The 16,881-nt window shown below is 53.3% G+C and overlaps 1 protein-coding gene across 3 annotated transcripts in view; it reads right to left on the bottom strand.

Moving 5' to 3' along the window:
• Syt2 (synaptotagmin 2) overlaps positions 1-16,881 on the bottom strand; it is a 113,074-nt gene that overhangs the window by 47,388 nt on the left and 48,805 nt on the right. The window contains exon 1 of one of the 3 annotated variants that reach the window (XM_057769528.1): positions 4,411-4,441. The exons of 1 other annotated variant lie outside the window; for it this stretch is intronic. The gene's annotated coding sequence lies outside the window, so the exon portion shown is untranslated. Of the gene's footprint in view, positions 1-3,268; positions 3,437-4,410; positions 4,442-16,881 lie in introns of those variants that run through there. One more of the 3 variants, XM_057769527.1, reaches the window with a different exon arrangement.

Consider the following 16,881-nt stretch of genomic DNA (forward strand, 5'->3'; position numbering starts at 1 on the left):
TGGGTGCCCAATTTTGACATCCCCTTACCCAATAACCCCAGCGTGCAACAATGCCCAGGCTCCATCTGCATTTCCTCCCAGACTTCATTCTTCAGCCTTGTCCCACAGGAACCTTGAATGGGAGGGTGCTGCCCCTCTCTCCTTATGGACAGCCTCATTCGACCAGTCATCCCATGGCTGAGTTTCCCCACCATAGGCCCTGTACCCAGGGCAGGCACACTCCAGGGTGCAGAGCCCAAGGACAGAGGAAACACAGTACACTCTTGAATTCCTGTGTATGGCCGCAGCTGCAAGACAGTGAACTCTGATCTCCCTCTGTATGACTGAGAGCTCCAGGCAGCGCCTATGGTCACAGTAGGCAAGCCTCAAATCCAAGAGGATTCCAAGAATTTTACATAAATTATCCCCATGTGTTCTTAAGAACCCTAAAAGGCAAGGGACATGATCCCCGTTTCACAGATGAGACAAACGAGGCTCAGAGACATAAAAGAACTGGCCTAAATCCACAGTTACTAAGGAGCCATCAGGACTCGCTAGACACGGTCATCATCTCTCCCTGTCTCAGTCACAAGATGGACACCAAGGGACGTGAATATTAGATGCCCGAATTACCCCAACAAACCTCCCAACAGCCAACAGGTCCAGCACTGATTCTCCTAGCTGGCCTTCCACTTCACAGCAGGAAGCTGAGACCCAGAGAGAATGTTAGCTCACATAAGAAGTCGGGGGTAAACCCTGCCCCTCCTCTCCCCTCACATCACGCCTGCACAGTCCAGTGTGGCTTTCGGACCCTGGCAGTCCTCCTGGTCTCTTTGCTGTGCTCCCAAGACATCCAGCCTGACCCTTCTAGCCATCAGTTAGCTCACTCCTGGATGGTTCTGTCATAAGCACAGGAGAGACCAGAGGCAGCATTGGCTGAGGAAGGCAGAACTGAGGTGAAGGAAGTGGAAGTGTAAAGTCAGGGTCTCCTCCCCATGAAGCTCCTACTGCACAGTGCCTGGTGGCTGAAGGGACAGGGACAGCTGCTCCCACACCCTGGGGAAGCTTTGGGCTCCTTGGGGTTGATCATACTGCAAGTCCCCTAGCCCTCACCCTGCCCCCCATGGCCACTGCTCCCAGCTGCCCCACTGCCTGCTCACCCAGGGCTTTGACTGATACAATGAATAACGGGCCATGGCTCTTTGGCTCTGCTGGGAGCCACACTGTATTAAGCACTTCCCATGTTTCTTCTTTAATCTCCATAGGAACACTAGAATCCTGTCACCTTTATCACTATGTTTTGACAATGAAGTCACTGAAGCGCAGAGATATAAAGGCGCTCACTCAAGGTCACCGAGTTGTAGCCAGCAGAATGGGGGCTCCAGAGGCGGAGCCCGGGAAAGGGGTCCTATTTCTCAGAGCGCGATACAAGGCATCTCTGGGGACAGGAAGCAGGGAGGAGCCATGCACTGGGAGTTCCAGAAGCCATCTGCTCCCATCAAACACCCTTCTGGCATTCAGGCACCAACCCTGACCTCCAGACAGTCTTCGGAGATGGTTCTGGGGCATTCTCTGGCTCTACTTGCTTCATAAACAGGTGAGGAAGAGGTTTGTCCAAGGACACATAGGCTCACACAATTGGAAAGCACAGCCTGTGAACTCAACCTAACTCTCTTGTTTTCACCCAAGAGTCTTGCTACAGCACCTGAGACCCAGTGCCAGGCTGGGGACTCGTTTCAGCTGAAGTCCCAACAGGTTCTTCCGGAGAACCTCAGTGAGATGCGCGGGCAGTCCAGGCTATGAAGTGGGCTGTGACATCTCACGCTGGAGATCTTCCCCTAGCAGGGAAGACTCTTGAGGTGACCCGGACAGCAGAGCAGGCAGCATGACCTTGAGAAGCCTCTGAAGCGCCTATCTACCCCAGGGACCCTCTCTCCAGGAAGGCTATACCTGTGCAGAGGATGGGTAAGCAGTTCTGGGCTGACTCGGGCCTGCCTTCCTCCCAGGCTGAAGACTCTATGATGAACAGCGGTAAGAGGACAGGCCGTAGGCCTCCACCCACTGGGAAGGTTAAAAGGCTAGCCTGCTGTGCCTGCTTCCTCTTCCCCTTCAGTTGGGACAGCAGGTGTCAGGCTTGGAGAGACCCCAGATCCTCACATGCCCCAAATCCCCAATTCCAGATCAAAAGACTAAGGCCCAGCATGGTAAATGAGTTAGTTACTCAAGGTCAGCAAACAGGTCAGAATGGAAGCCTTCTGACTCCCCGTGGGGTTCTGAGTTCAGAGTTTCACACTGCCACCCCCTCCCCCTCAAGTGTGCACGCACAGTGCTCTCTGCAGAGGTCAAGAATCAAAGGCAGTTAATTCCCAGACACAGAAACTCGGCAGGCGTACTCATGGGCTCGTTCACCAGAAACGCCTTCCTCCTCATTCTCCCCTGCATCTTTCCCTTTCCTGTGTGGTGCGCCAGCCCCCTGCATCCTACTGAGACTCTCAGAGGTCCACCATTTGTCCAAGGTCACACAGCAAATCCAGCAGAGCACTGCTGCCCACTCTCCCCTTCTCCTGGGCCTCTCCTAGGTCCATGGCTGCCGGCCAGGATCCTTGAGAATACTGATTCCTCCAGGGCACTGGTTGGAGGATGAAAAAGTTCTGGGGAGAGAACGGGGCAGAAAACATGACCGCAGAGTCTGGTCTGAAAAGATCAAGCCCATAAGGGGTACAAAGGACAGAGAGTTCTGCGTTCTGCGGAGTGCCAGCACCCCCACTGCGCTCCGCTCTGCGCCAGGGGGCTCCAAAGCTCCACCGCGCACACACGTGGGATCCTCCAATTCATCCTCATTGCGGCGAGGGCGAGCAGGGTCCCCCACGCCCAGCTCATGCTTCTCACCGCACACCCACTCATGCGCCCTCCAGGGTACTTCTTCCCACGGTTTCTAAGCTGTGAGTGCCCTCGCTTCCTAGTGAGCTCCCTGTCCCAGCACAGACGCGCTATCATAGGCACAGCACTAGAACAGGTCGAGGTGGAGAGGTTCCTAAGATATTCAGGACATCTCCCCCGGGACAAACAAGTGGATTTCCGGAGCCCTATCTCACCAAGGGCTGGTCTTGCACTTAGTTTATACCTCAGTCAAGTGCCAAACCCAGAAAGTCATGGTCTCACTTGGTGACCAGCATCAGGGGTCTAGCACCAGGCCCTGGGAAGCTGCTGGTGTCCTGGGTGTGGCCTCACTTGGGACTGCGGGGCATGGGATGGCCTCGCAGGGTGCCCTGCTTGGGCTCCCTCTTACCCGGGGACGTTCCGGGAGCTGATCAGCGTGGGCTGGTGGTGGAGAAGGCAGCGGGAGCCTGCCGCCCCGAAGTCCAGGTCCCCTCTTCCCACTCCCGCGCCGGCCGGCCAGCGCTGCGGCTCTCCTCCCGCTCCCTCGCTCGCTCGCGCGCTCTGCAGTAGTAACAACCTGATCCGCTTCCCCCGCCCGCCAATTGAGATGCGCCTCACATCCGCCTGCACACGCGCGTGCGGCCCCTCAGAGGCGATCCCCGATCCTGATCCGAATCCTAGGGAGCAAGGACCTGCACCTGCACCCCCCACGCCCCTTTCTTCGGCCAGGACAGTATACAGAGGGTGGCAGAGAAGGGGCCATCCCGGAAAGATGCTGCCTAGAATCACTGGGCAGAGGGGTTTAACCCCATACAGCCATTCAGAAGTTGCAGGCCGGGCAGCTCAGATCCTGGAACCGCATGGGGCTCCCCCAGCTCTGGCTCTGCGGAGAATCCCCGCTGCCCGCGCGCGCAGTGCCCTCCTATGACACTCCCCACCCGCCCCGCCACCACAAGCTTTTCCAAGCTTCTCGGTGCTGAACAGTGGTTGGGGGAGGGGACCGAGAGAAGGGGACCCCTGCCTGTTAGAACTGCGGGGAAGAGGGGAGAGGAGTGACGTGCTTCAGGGATACTGATCAAGGTTTTCCTGAGTCAAGGGAAAAAAGAGAAGGGAGGGGGAACAAAAGGCATACACCGAAGAGAGGGAAGGAGGGGGTGTAGTCGAGGGGGCACTGCACCAGGTCTCTAGAGGGTGGAGTCAGGACAGGGTGTGGGGTGGGGTTGGGGTGGGGGCTTTCCATAGGTAACTAGGGGGAGGGGGAATGAGGAAGAAGAGAAGCTATCCTTGAAAGGGTAGTCTCTTGGAGCCCTCCCTGCTTGCCCCAAATCTTGCATGCTTCTTGGGCTAGGTAAGGCTTCCACAAACCCCAAGTGGGAACACAGAGTAGGGAGTGACAGGGAGGCTTGGAACTGGGGTGCCCTCTCTTCCCCAGTGTTTTGGTCTTGCCTTATGCCCCAAGCTCACTCCCCAACACCCCCCCACACCCCCCCCACACACACCCAGCTGCTAAGACCTAAGGAGCCCAGCCCTCAAGTGGCAACTCAGGCTTACCAAGACCATCCCACCCTGGCTCATGTCCGTCCAGCTTGCTCCACCTTCTGCCGCAGCGTTCCCCTCCCCTCCTGTTCAGGACACTAAGTAACACAAATTCAGGACCAGCGGCAGGAAGTGATCAGATGTGTGCTGGGAGAACTGCTTAGGCTTTCCAGGGTTTCCCAGACCCCTTCTTCCTCTCCCTGTCCCCAGCCCCAAGACTGTATGCCATCACGCCTAGCCCAGCGACTGCGGGCTCCTGCAGCATTGCTGCTCTTTGTGGGGGCTAGTACCTTGTTTTAGAATGGCACTGCTTGCTGAAGGCCCCTAGGCTACAGAAAAGCTAACTCTGGGGGATTCCAGGCAGCATGCCTGGGCTAGAGCATGTGTCTGAACACCTGGCAGGGGCTGCACATGGATGCTGGGAAGGGTGCTCCCAGGTGGCCATTCTTCAGAAAGAAAGCGTGACCCGAGGGTCCAGAGTTCAAGGTCAGAATATACAGAGTACTAGGGGTGCTCTCAGATTAGAATACAGGGTTTCCTGTAGCTAGGAGTGCCCAATAGCATCCTGCCCTAGAGGACCCACACCTGCATGATGGGAATGGGTAACATGAAAGATGCCTGGAGCTTACTCAAAACTGCTGCCATGCAATTGGGTCTAAATCAGAGACATCCAGCTGTAAGGCTGAATACCTGTTTAGTTTACAGGCTGTCTCCACGTGCCTGTGCCCTCCTAGGGTGGAGGGACAGCAGAATTCTGTTGGTATGTGAAAGAGTTGTCATCTGCAGGCAGGGAGAGCTGGGGGGCGGGGCGTGTCCTCTGAGAATGGCATCTACAGTTGGCTCCCTTCCCTACAGGGGTGCTAAGAACAAACTGTTTTACAAACTCATACTGGCGGCTTCAGAGTGAGGCAGGAATAGATGTCCCTCAAAATGTGGGTGACTCAACCAAAGAGTCATGGTGGCCCAAGGCTGAGCCTTGTGATTCTAGATGCTGATCTTTCCCTAGTCCACATGGTCTAAATACGTATCTATACACTTTCCCTCCTCCCCAGGTACTCCTCCCACCCAATTGTCCTCCATCTTGATCTTACCCTCCCGGTCCTCCCCAGGTAATCCTCCCATCATCCAATTGTTCTCCATCTTGGTCTATACCCTCCCCCTCCTCCCATCATCCAATTGTCCTCCATCTTGGTCTATATCCTCCCCCTCCTCCCATCCAATTATCCTCCATCTTGTTCTATACCCTCCCCCTCCTCCCCATGTACTTCCCCCATCCAATTGTCCTCCATCTTGGTCTTCCTGCAAGTTTCCTGCCCCAGAGCCTCAAGGTGCCACCTCCCCCCCACTCTCCAGTTTCACTGGGTTCTACCCTTGCCCACATCTCTGCCCTCAGCTGTCTACACTGCCTTGTAGGACCTGAAAGGGCCATGCTCTGACCTGTTGCAGGACCTTGGCACATGCTGTGCTCTCAGAGCTGGGCACTACCCTCTTTCCCCTCACCCTCTCACCATGTCAGCCCCACCCCCAGCACTGCTAGCCTCAGGTCCCTGCCCCTCCCCCTCCTGTTTTCACCCTTTATACTCTTAACTGTAGTCTCCGTGAGAGGCCTTCCGTTGATCTAGCCTACACACACACACACACACACACACACACATGGGGGGGGAGGAATCCTCAGTAAGTACAGGCAGGAGGCTAAGTGTCCTCAAATGCTCAAATGCCAGGGCTTGCCACAGGTACCTGGTGTGACTTGACTATGCAGCCCCTCACCTGCAACATTGGAGTTTAACTATAAAGCGGGTCTATTACCCTAAGGACTAAGGGAATGGTGGGTGTAAAGAGCCTAAGGCACTCCCTATAGATGCTCGCTCCCGCTGGTGGAGCAATCAAGCCTTCCTCTACTTTCAGCTTCGCCCTGGGACACTGGGACACTGAATCCTCGCCTGCCATATTTCCCCTTGCCATAACACCTCACTTAGTGGCTCAAGAGCCCCTGACTTCTGTCCTAGACTTCCTGGGGGAAAGCAGAATGCAGCTGGTACCTGCTCTTCTCTTCACCTGGCTTCACCCCAGGTGCCAGCTCAAACCAACCCAATTCCCAGTCATGGTCACGCCTTGTCTGACCCGGGAGTGGCCCCCGGGGAAGGGGCTGTTGCCTCCTTCACGACCAAGGTCACTCCCAAATAAGTACACATACTAGGAGCAAAGTGTCTCCCTTCAGGTCCATACCGACAGGGAGCTGCCCAGGCTCTTTTGCATCTAAGCAGCACGCCCCTTGCCTGTGTCCAGAGCTCTGGGATGGAATGGGAGTGGGGATCATGCGCAGAAGGGGCACCCTGAAACCCGCTCTGCATTCCCCCCTGTAGCTGCTCAGGTAGCCTCCTTCCTGTCTGTGGCACCTGAGCTGGCAGCTCCTCCCCCAGGCTTTACCCCAGGAGCACACCACAGCTGGTTCCCTGCATTGCAGAAGATCCCTTGCTGGAAGTTAGCCCCCACCCCACCCCAGGCTTCCCAGGAACAAGGGCAGAGGGATAAAGGCGAGGTGAGATTCCTCACAAAGAGCTTCAACTCCTGAAGATGCCACCACGACCGTCACAAGAACACACAGAGACCCTCTCCTCCTCCACGTCCCCTCCCTCCTTCCACCCATTCTAGTCACTAAGCCCCCAGACCCAGAAGCATCCAGCTTCAGAGTTGAGAAAACTGAAACTCCCAAAAGGCAAAGTACTTGCTCCAGCCTCTGGAGCCAGGGCCCAAGCCAGGATTCGAGCCCTGATCTGTGAGTTGGGACAGCCACCCACTTTCCCGAGAGAGACAGGACTGTCCAACAGTGTGCCGCCAATTTTAGTATCTTCCTGTCACAGCTTCACTTCCAGCTGTACTCAAAAAAGGATCTCTAGATCTCCCCAAGAAGGGCTTTTCCTAGACATGAGCAGCAAGCAATTCCCAGGTCACCTATGCAGAGAACGTTTGGCAGAGGTGCCCTGAAGAGGAAAAGGAAATTGGAGCTGTGCACTGAGCCTCTCTCCAGAGAATTCAAAAAGACAAGTTAAAAGTTCCACTGTTGTGGGAGTGCGGTACCTCGGTGAGGGTACTGCTCCAGGCAAGCCTACCCACCTGAGTGAGGGGGCGGGAAGGGCTAGCCCACACAGTGACCACTATTGCCATCTAGTGGTCAGAACACCCACACCGCCTGTGTAAGTACAGTTGGATTTTTCCTGCAGAGAAAAAGAGAAGCAACCTGGAACTTTCTGTCCCACATTCTTTGCATAAGCATTCCGGAGGATGCACTGTGCGTCACACACGCACTCTACTAGGCCTGGGAATGACAAACTGTAGGTCACAGTCCCTACTAGCGGAGGGAGGCACACGAGCTGCAGGATGGGGTGCGTCCATGGAATAGGGTGCTTCCCTAGGACCTCAGCAGGGCCTGCTCTGGAGAAACTCCCAAGGCAGACAGCCTCTCACTGGCACCCGGAGTCCACCTTTCATTGATTCCAATGAGAAGGATGTTCAGCCTCGTTCAGGAGGCCGAGCAGGGTGGGAAGGAGTCATGGGAAATGGAATGAGACTCAGGAATCATCAGGGGTGTGAACTCAAAGGGCCTTGGAGGTCAAACTGTGAGCAATGAGTTACTGTAAAGGCTTACATCAGGGCTAGGCTTGGAGGGGGGCAGCCAGTACTGCACAGGTATGGGACAGATGACACAGGTGGCCCCTAGCAGTGCAGTGTGAACATAAAAGGCAGGGTGGACTTGCATGACTAGAAGGCTCCAGCTGAATAAGATGTTGCCCTGGGAAGCAAAGGAGAGCTGGGCACGCAGGGCATTCTGGGGCTCTGCAGTGTCTTGCTGCAGCGAGAGTGGAGTCTATCACCAGAGTGCAGAGGGACTGTGGAATATGAGTTTGGCTTGGGGCATTCCCAGTTCAGAAGCCTGGACTGCAGTCTGGGGGAATACCATACAGGCAGATGTGGAGTTGAGAGAGAGGCTCTGGACAGGAGACATGCCCTTCCAAGTCACCTACTCTTGAATCCTAGAGAAAAACCCAAGCCCACGACTCCATTCTGTCCTGGATCACGGGACTCCAGCTCTGGTTGATTCTTTTTCCCACCTCCCCTCCTCTCGAGTTTTGATTCCTAAGCCAGCAATACAAGCCCTTGACTAACAGCCCATGGAAATATGTCCCTCCCCGGTGCAGAATACTCTTGCCTCTTTGCATATATGGTTTGACGTCTCAATGGCATCCTTCTAACTGGAAAAAAAACAAACAGCAACAAAACCCCTGGCATCGCTCTCTCCCAGGTGCACACAGTCAATGTGAGGCTTTCTGACCATGAAGGCCCTTCCTCATGGCCTCATCTGATCACTCAGCACCCATGTCTCTGGCCCTAGACTCCAGCGCATCTGTGCCCATACCCTGCCCACACCCTGCACAGCTTTCTAATCCACTCAGTCACCTGTCAGAGCGCCTCACCCCCACCCGCAACACCCAGACCACATGAACTTCCTTCTGTCAAGACTGACAACGGTCGGTCTCCAAAGGCTTTGCTGGTGCATTGTGGGTTCTTTGCAGTTACCCCACTCACCCAGCACAACAGAGGCGCATGGTAAACACTTCATCAGCCTTAACTGCTGACCTGATATCAGGGACTAGGAAGAGGGAATTCATCCAGGACAGCGTTGGGGCCTCATTTCGGGACCTTTCTCCGGGTAAGCCACGCTGTGAGGCTCTGTCTGGCAGTGAAATGGAGGTCCTGGACAGGGAGGCGGAAACCTGGGACCCGGCTGTCACTGACTTGCTGGGTGACCTTGATTAACTCACGCTCTCTCTGGGTCACATCTCAGCCTGTGTCTTTATCAGAAGGGTCAGTGCACAGTGGTAAGATGGCCACTGGGGCCTCCAGGCACGGACAGCCTGCTTTTAGCCACCCTCCTCCCACTCCAGCCTCAAAACGGGGAAGTTAATTGAGTGTTCAAGCCTCTTCCCTTGCCCAGCCACCGCCGAGCTTACTGGGAAATTAGGGTGACATTGGTGCAAATAATTGAGTGTCTTTCCCAAAATGGTCTTCAGGCCCCGTTGCCTTAGCTGCTGCTTAAATAGATGAGCTAATTAACTTAACTAATTGCTCCCAAGGTCTAATATTTTCAGTCACATGACCCAAGAAGACACATTCTCCATGGCTTTTCTGCTGCACTCCCCCACTGACGGACCAGCTTCCTGCTGGGTTGGGGACAATCACTGCATTCAGGCCAGTTCTTATGGCTGGACTCTTGGCATCAGAGTTCACCTACCTCAGTTTACCTGCCAATTCCTCTGTCCACTCGGCAACTTATAGTTAACTGTCTGCTCCATGAATCAACTGTGGTGCTTGGCTGAGGAGTCAGGGATCAACAGAAGCACACGAAGTTGTGCCCTCATGGAGTGCTTGGCTTGCTTGCACAGTGACACTAGCCACTGACCACACACATGCACACATGCCTTGATATCTGTGATGCGACAAGTAATATAAGAAATATGGGACAGTGCTGTGTAACAAAGGTGACTAGGTTTCTCAGGGAGAACAAAGAGGGCTTCCTGGAGGAAGGAAGGCTTGACCTCATTTGAAGACGCAGCAGAGAAGAAAGTGCACTGTAGCCGGATTGCATGGACTCTGCATATTCCAGGAGAGATGCTGAAAGCTGGACCAGGTGACCCGGGATGGAAAGAGAAAGACATGGTTGGCTTTGGGATTGCACTGGGTGTGAGAGGAGAGAAGAAGCATTCAGAGAAATTCGGGCTGGGGACAAGGCTCGGCGGTAATGGCATGTACAGCTAGCTCTTCCAGGGGACTGGAGTTCGAGTCCCAGCACCCACGTCAGGCAGCTCACAACTACTGTAACTCTAGACCTAGGGGATCTGACACAGGTGACCTCCTGGACGACTTTACACACATGCACACACCCACACCCACAACACATACACATGATTTAAATAATAAAAAATATTGTTTTCAAAAGTACCTCCTAAGCTACTGGCTTGTGGCTGGATAACCAGGAGCAAGAGCAGAAGCAAGCGTGTGGGTGCCAATGACAAAGAAGTTTGTGACATTGTACAAAGGTCCCCAAACCTGAGGGCAAAGAGGCTGTGAAGGACCCAGGAGGGGGCTGCAGCAGCACTCAGATGACAGAGATGCTTCCTGGCACCTGGACAGTGTTGTCAGTGGTGCTAGTACATGGTGGCACTGGGGAGAGGAGTGGGCTTTGGAACATGTGTGCGCTTGCATGTGTGCGCTCGCATGCACACACACACGCACACACACATTTATATCCACATGTGCACATCCCCACTCCCACACACACACATATGTGTACACACTCACATATGTGTGTACTTGCAGGAGGCAGGGGGACATACCACACAAATTCTGTTATCACCTCCTTGGCTGCCTTGACTAGCTACTGGATGACTTCATTAGTGAGTCAGGAGGAAGCCACTAGCCCCTGTTGAGAGCCCTCTGGCTGGGTTTCCCTCAGTGTGTTCCATCCCTTCCTGCCTTGCCTCTGGGCTCTACAAGCAGCTCTGCCCCAGCTGAGTGACCTTGGCTAACGGTCTTCTCCTGTGACAAAGGGACTGGGTAAGGTGATCTCTAAGCTCCTTTCAGCCCTGATAGTCCATAGGTTTGCATCTCTAAGCTGGGATACTAATAGTGGGTGAATGGAAAAGGCACACAGGCGCGCATGCACATGCACGCACACACGCACACGCGCACACACACACACACACCGTTTTTTTTGGGATACAGTGGAGAAAGTTAAAAACACATCTCACTCTGAACAGAGACAGCAATAGACATAATAGGTTTTAGCTGCAGGTTCTCTGAGTCCTAGACATGAGCTAAGTGAGGTGATGAAGCCACCTCCCAGTCTGGACCCCTGTCCGCTGTCCTCCCCATCCGCAGTCATATGATCACCTCCTGAGTTCTGCCTGGGCAGTCCAGAACTCTGTGGCAGGAAAGCTGAAGCCCCTTCTCCCACCCTAGGCTTCAGGGCTGTGAGAGCAGCTGCCAGAGGGGGCGAGGAAGCGGCAGCCCCTGATGTGCTGGAAGAGCGCCCAGTTTATACCGCCCGTTTTATACCGGGCAGCCGGCATTTCAGCGGTACTGCATTGCAGTGGTCCAATTTTTTTTGTTGTTGTGGATGTTAGTTTTTTATCCCAAAAGTCCTCATTTTTCTGGGGAACTATGAATCCAAATGCTTTCAAAAGAGGGTGACCAGATTACCTGGGAATATGTCAGCTCCTTCCCATCAGGGATACCAGCCTGCCAGTGAAGAGTCCCTGGCCCTTGCTCTTGATAAAATGGGAGGTCTGGGTCAGAGGAACATAAAATGTCTGATTTCCCCTCCATAAATGCCGGGCACAGACTGAACATAACTGTTTGTTGAATTAGAGCACTTTTGAGCTTCCCGGTCCTTGGGGGTTGGGGCTTGAGGCTCCTCCACACAGAGGCTTGGATGCGGCTGGGCTCAAGGAGGATCAATCACTCTCTCCTAATGAACTTCCGCAGGGGGCCGCAGCGCCCCCTTCTTTCGGAGTAGCAAGTACACTGTAAGCTGCAAGGGTTGGGGATGGCATGCACGCGCGGCAGGGACCCCCCTCTCTCCCACTGCCTGGCACACTGATTCCCTACTCTTAGCCGCTTTTGCTCTTCTGTTTCACAGTCAGGGAATGCGGGCTCTGCATTTCCCATTAGAAAAACAATGAAGGCCAGGCGCAGCAACACAGGCCTGTAATCCCCAGTTCCTCAACAGCTGAGGCACAAGGATCATGAGTTCAAGGCCAGCCTGGGTTATATAGTAAGATTCTATCTATCTATCTATCTATCTATCTATCTATCTATCTATCTATCTATCTATCAATAAATAAAGGCACCAAGCTCAATCAGTTATGAAAATAAATTCAAAGAAGGGCTGCATTAAATCAGGGGCAGACTTCTCCCTCCTGCCTGACGCCTCCCTTCCATCTCCCTCAGAGAAGGGTTCCAGCTGAAGCAGGACTCTGGCTGCCCTGGAGAGACACCAGGGTCACTTAGCTGACAGGGAGAAAGACGCAGAAAGAGACAGCTTAGACACAAGGCTGGAGCTGAGGCTCTCGGCGGATAAGTGTAGGCATTCCCACCTCAGAAAAGATAACAGACCGGGTTTTGTGTGCTGGTCCTCGGGTGCCTACTGGGCTCAGGCAGTATAAGCACTACAAGGTCCCAAACTCTCTCCCCACAACCTGGAAGGGCTGGGAGAACCCCGGCTGCCCTTCGTGGTGTTTAGTCTCTCTCAGGCACAGATGGCCGTAGCTCAGGGGCAGCCAGGCTACAACCGAGCCAATCTGGGAAGAGCCTGGGGAGGGCTACTGCCAGTCAGCCCATCTGCCGAGCAGGTGACAGCTGCAGACATGTAAGTCAGTCGGAGGGACAGGGAGTCTGGTCAACAGGGTCAGAGCTGCTTCCTCTCGGACCTCGCCCCCTGCCCGGACTCCCTGGGCACTGTGCCTAGCGTGTAGGTCCTCAGTAAACACAGATGGACGCCTGTCTGCCAAGAGAGGCTGCCCCCACCTCTCTCTCACAAGTCCATCAAAACAGGCCAGAGCACAAGGTCACTGCAGATGGAACTGACAGCTCTCCTCCCCCAAGATCCAAATAAGAGGATGGGGTAGCGGGTTGAGGGTTAGCCATGAAGGGGGATGCCCTCGAGAAAAGCAGAAGCCATGTCACGAAAAGCCCAGGCTTGGGCCCCGAACCTGCTGCTTTCTCACTGCTGTGACCTGAGGCAACTTCACGAATTCATCAGAGCCTCCTTTCCTCGAATGTGAAGGAGTAGCAATACCCATATCTCAGGAGGCAGGACTATGTGACATGGCGAGCATAGCCTCAGTGAGCAGTGACTGCAGCTAGCCCAGAATGGCAGAGAATGGGGGGGGACACCATAACCCACTGGCTCCCAGAATTTAAGAGGCCTTTAAAAACAAACAAACAAACTCCTGGAATTTCCCACAAAATGCTGGTTCCCAGGCTCAATTCCTGATTCAGTAGCAATAGGATGAGTTCAGTCTTCCCAGAAGACTCTGAGCTGAGAGTCTATGGGCTACATTTTGAGAACTATCAGCCCAAAAGACAGGAGAGATGGTCCCAAGGCTGCTGCCAAGGACTGTGTGGCTATAGGGCCCTGCTTGCAGGGAGCAGAATTCTGTGCCTGTCTCCCTTCCCCCACCCCTTCTATCAAACACTTTGGTCCCCACCGCCACAGTCTCACACTTTTGCACCCACCCTCCACAAAGCCTCTTGCTAGATCAGCAAGTGCTCGCCCAGTGTGCGCTGTGTCTGACACCGCGCTACATGCTGAGGAGAGACAGCAATAAAACAACAAAACCACAAAATTCCTCGGCAGGCTTGGTGGTGCCCGCCTGTAACCCCAGCGTTTGGACAGCTGAGGCAGGAAGATCCAAGCCTGTGCCACACAATCAGACTGTGTCTCAAAGCAAGCACCCTAGTCCTCAGAGACCGTAGAAGTTATGCATTTATTGGCATTCGTTCAGCTAATACCTGCTCTGCCAAGCACTGTGCCAGACACTAAAGCTGAGTGCAAAGAAGCCTGTCCAAAGAAATCCAAGGGGGAGATGGCCCTTGGGGACCACCCAAGTCCATAGGGACTTTGGTTCCGAACCCTAACACTCAGGGCAGTGTCACGACAACCGCTCTGCCCCCCAAGGCCACCTGCCAGCCTCACCAACTGCAGTGAGAGAAAGCACCTGGAAGATATGGACGACTTGGCCCTTCTCCCTGGCTCACTTACTGTCGCTGCTGGGTACAAACTATTTCTCCCTTCCCCAGATCCAGCTCTGTCCCTTTGTATAATTCTATGCCTCATAACTACATATGAGGGAATGCTAATTCCCCCAAATGCCATGTCAGGCCATCGATAACGTTCCCCTGTGACCGCCCTGCATCACTCTGCAGCCCTCGAGCCACCTGGCAAGAAGAACTCAGCCCATGGCCTCAATTTCTCATGCCAACCCCACATCTATCACCAGCCTGCCAGCTCTGCTCTGTGCTCCAAGGGGGCAGGTGTTCAAAGAGAACACTCTGCAGGTGCTGGCCTGCTCCACCAACCCTGCTGGAGTGCTTACTGGAAAATTTAGAGTGTATTTCTTGGTGCTGGGAACTGAATCCAGGGCCTCGTGCTTGCTGAGCAGGGACCACTGAGATCCATGTGCAGTCTCTGGAGGGTTTGTCAACAAAGGGATTGTTGTGGTTTGTAGGTGAAGCACAAAAGAGCCTCTGATTTGCTCAGAATTGGATGCAGAACTCACCCAGTAGAGGGTAGAGGTGAGTGGATGAGGAGGCTGGAGACCCCACTTTCTCTGAGCTGAGTGTGCATACTCCCTACTTCTTTCAGCACATACCAAGGTCACCACGAGACACGTCCTGTGGTCCTAGATACTGGCTTTTGGCAAGGGACAAAAGCTGAGTTTTTTTTGTTTTTTGTTTGTTTGTTTTGTTTTGTTTTTTTTATTTTCGAGACAGGGTTTCTCCGTAGCTTTTGGTTCCTGTCCTGGAACTAGCTCTTGTAGACCAGGCTGGCCTCGAACTCACAGAGATCCGCCTGCCTCTGCCTCCTGAGTGCCAGGATTAAAGGCGTGCGCCACCACCACCCTCCTCAAAAGCTGAGTTTGATAGCTAGCTCAGCCTTGACTATCTAAGGTAAAGGCAAGCAGATCAAACAGTTCAAGGTTGGGACCAGAGAGGAGACTAAAAAGGGTGCTTGCCATCAAGTTTGATGACGAGTCTGAACCCCAGGACCCTCAGAATAGAAGGACAGAACTCCTGAAGGTTGTTCTCTATTGGCACATGTGCCCGTGGCACACACACAACACACACAACCACACACACACACCACGTACAACCACACACACACAACACGCACAACCACACACACACAACATGCACAACCACACACACCACGTACAACCACACACACACAACACACACAACCACACACACACGACACGCACAACCACACACAGAAATAGAAATGTTTAAAGAATGCTAAATCTGTCAACTATCGGGATTACAGTGTGGTAAACCCTTAAATCCAGCACTCAGGAGACAAAGGCAAGCAGATCTCTGTGAGTTCAAGGCCAACTTGGCCTACATAGTGAAAGCCTGTCTTGAAAATAAATAACTAGAATGTTACATGAAGTTTGTCATCCTCAGCTGCACAACGAATTCAAGGCCAGTCTGGGCTACAAAAGACACTGTTTCCCCACAAGATAATAATAGTTAGCAAAGTATTTGGTGCACAGTAAGCAATTGTCTGTAATGATAATGGCCGTGGTGCCAGGCCTAGAGAGGAAATGCTTGCGGGACGCAGTAGGGATCCATGGATATACTCTGTGGATGCACTAGCCGAGTTACTAAACTCCTTACGTATTTCCTTCTAATATCAGGATTACGGTTATGTAAACAAAGGATGGTGGTTAAGTTACCTCTGCCCAGCAATAAGCAGGAAGGAACTTGTAATGGTTCGAATGAAAAGGCCGCCCCACAGGCTCATATACTTGGATGCTCGCCTGCCTGCCACCACATTCCCCGCCATGATAGTTAGGCACTGGTCCTCTGAAACTGTAAGCGAAGCCCCAGTTGAACGCAGCCTTTTATTTTGTAAGTCACCTTGGTCATGGAGCCTCATCATAGCACTAGAACAGTAACTAAAGCAGATCTTTTGCTGGGCACCAAGAAAGAAGAGACCTGAAGCTGCCCCTTTATCCCTGAAGAGCATTGCCACCTGATCCCAGAGGGGGAGGGTGGAAGATATTGCTCTCAGCAGGGAAAAGGCCCTGCAGCTTAGGGTAGAAATGGTGGTCTCGTGTGCACAGCGAGTTCCCTTTTCCGGTGTTGCTCACCACCTGCATCCCACACACATGTAGTCCTGGGCATCAGCTCTTTCTGCCATGTCCTGTGTCAGGTCATGGTCTATTCTTGGGGGCATTTTTATGAATAGGATTTTCATTACAGGCACAGAATTAGAAAAGAGCCTATGAGCACCAACATTTAAAGACATTTTATAGCCGGGCGGTGGTGGCGCACGCCTTTAATCCCAGCACTCGGGAGGCAGAGGCAGGCGGATCTCTGTGAGTTCGAGACCAGCCTGGTCTACAAAAGCTAGTTCCAGGACAGACTCCAAAAAAAAGCCACAGAGAAACCCTGTCTCGAAAAACCAAAAAAAAAATAAATAAATAAAAAATAAAGACATTTTATATTCTCACATTGCCTATTATCACTCCTCGGACTATAGGGTTCTTTATTTTACTTTTGGAGTTATTAAAGTGAATTCAGATATCATGATATTTCCCTTCGCAAACATTTCATTATAGCTCCCTACTTTATAGGCCACCAGAAGCACACCCCTTCCTATACGCACAGCGTCATCATGCCTTGAGGTTCACATGCTACACTATG

The sequence above is a fragment of the Chionomys nivalis genome, chromosome 5 (genome assembly GCF_950005125.1).
Source record: "Chionomys nivalis chromosome 5, mChiNiv1.1, whole genome shotgun sequence".
NCBI lineage: Eukaryota > Metazoa > Chordata > Mammalia > Rodentia > Cricetidae > Chionomys > Chionomys nivalis.